The sequence below is a fragment of the Pteropus vampyrus genome, unplaced genomic scaffold, assembly GCF_000151845.1.
Source record: "Pteropus vampyrus isolate Shadow unplaced genomic scaffold, Pvam_2.0 Scaffold11586, whole genome shotgun sequence".
In the NCBI taxonomy this organism is placed as follows: Eukaryota; Metazoa; Chordata; class Mammalia; order Chiroptera; family Pteropodidae; genus Pteropus; species Pteropus vampyrus.
Genome location: NW_011900367.1, coordinates 3530 through 5740, shown reverse-complemented (window position 1 = coordinate 5740; position 2211 = coordinate 3530). Strand labels below are relative to the sequence as shown.

At 32.7% G+C, this 2211-nt stretch overlaps 1 long non-coding RNA gene across 1 annotated transcript; it reads left to right on the top strand.

Annotated features, from left to right (window-relative positions):
* The first annotated feature begins 614 nt into the window (after positions 1-614).
* LOC111735012 lies at positions 615-1008 on the top strand. The gene is made up of 2 exons (XR_002778647.1): positions 615-747; positions 907-1008. It is a non-coding gene; the product is annotated as an uncharacterized LOC111735012 (long non-coding RNA).
* The last annotated feature ends 1203 nt before the right edge of the window (positions 1009-2211 follow it).

Genomic DNA, 2211 nt, shown 5'->3' with positions numbered 1-2211 from the left:
TGTAGAATTAAAAAAAAATTGCTTCAGGACCAGGAGAATGATTCTTGTCTTTATAATAGATTATTATAGTAAAAACCAAGCAGTTTTGGAAAGAATGTTTTGTACCACACAACCCATATGAAAAAGAACAGCTTAGCAATAGACTGTTGATGGTTCAACAGAAATCTGTTATCATTGTTGGAAAAATGTTCTAAGCACATGCACATAGCCCCATGAAATTGACTAAATGCATCACTCTTTGCGAAAGAATATATTTGGATAATGAAAAAAATAAAATTGTCATTTTAACATTTGTACTTTTTTGAGTTCAGTTTTAAAATATGAAATAGTAACTGTTACCTCTTTCATTGATTCAAGCCAACAAAATTTTGTTGCCTCTTTATTCTACCAATCTGTCATTTAATGAGAAATCTCACTGATATTCAGTTGAAAATCACACTTCTAATGATTAGCTGAACTTTTATTACTTAATTGGTTGGTTACAAGAAAAATCAAAAAGCTCATTAAACTGTTAATTTGCTCAGAGGCTCAATATTACTCAGTGTTACAAACATTTGTGTGTACTTTTTGTCTGGATAAATTTTGAATGTAGAAATATTCTCAATGATGACAATCTATTTTTCTGTTATATTTTGCTGTGTAGACCCTCTATAAAACACAGGTTAGGGAACTTAAAGAAGAATGTGAAGAAAAGACCAAACTTTGTAAAGAATTACAGCAGAAGAAACAGGAATTACAGGATGAAAGGTAAGGACAAGATCCTTCTCTCTTGTTCGTAGCCACGTACCCTGCCCCTAGAACAGTGCCTGCTGTACTTCAGATAAAAATTTGTTGAAGTGAATTAGACAAGAACTTTCATTTCACAGTAAAAACTGAACAATAAAATGATGTGTCTCTAAAATATAGAGACTCCTTGGCTGCTCAACTGGAGATCACCTTGACCAAAGCAGATTCTGAGCAGCTGGCTCGTTCAATTGCTGAAGAACAATATTCTGATTTGGAAAAAGAGAAAATCATGAAAGAGCTGGAGATCAAAGAGATGATGGCTAGGCACAAACAAGAACTCACTGAAAAAGATGCTACGATTGCATCTGTAAGTAGAATTTTCACTTCTTTATTATAATTAAATTACTGCATCATAAATTTTCCTTAGAAGCAGTAGGAGAGTAACATATATCTAAATGAAAAATTGTCTACGCTGGCTACAAGATTTTTGATCCAGTTACCCTACAGCTTCTCTGCATTGTTTGGCAGAGAGAGGCTCAAAAAGAACCACTGCCAATGATTAATTCAGAGGAAAAGGATTAAAGTGGAAAGGAAATACCAAAAGCAGAACAATTTAAGCCATTTTTTTCTTGTTAAAGTTTAGTTCAAAAGAATCTTGAAACAACCATGAAGATAGTTATACGCAGGTTGAAAAAAGTTTGCAATTAAAATTTCAAAGACAGGTAAAATATCAAGTAGTTGAGTTTGCCTTATCAGTTACCCAGAGCTATTAAAATGCTACGGTAATTAAAAGCCGTGGTATTAGAAAAGAGATATTTAATCCTGTTCAGTGGAAACCAGTAGGGAGGCCAGAAATAGATTTGTGCACTTACAGGAACTTGGTGTATGACAGAAGCGGCAATATATCAGTCACTGGGAAAGGTTACAGATTTTATAAATAGCTTTGGAATAACTATATTTTTATGTAGAATGCAGTGAAATTAGATTCTTACCTTTTACCACATAAAAAAGTTAATTCTAGCTATCTTAAGGACCCAAATATGAAAAGTGAAAATTTTTAACTATTAGAACAAAATCCCAAACTTATGTGGAACTCCTGCAATTCAATAAGAAAAAGTTAAACAATACAGAAGAAAAATTGGCCAAAAGAGAAAACCTAAAAATATAAGCAGATGCTAAACCTCACTCCTCTTTAAGAAAATGCTACATAAAATAACTTTGAAATTCCATTTTATTATACCCATCCCATGGCAAAAATTCAGTATCTTGACTCATTGCAAATGTTTGAAGGGTGTCTGGAAAATGACATTCTTATTACTGCTATGGGGAGTGAGAGTTAGTATGGCATCGCATGGTATAGTAAATAGTATGGCAATTTTCAGTATATGTAAAATATTCATATTATCCAGAGAAAGTCCACATTAAGATAAATATGCTAGAGAAATTCGGGCACAATACTCATAGCAGCATAAATGTTTGTAATAG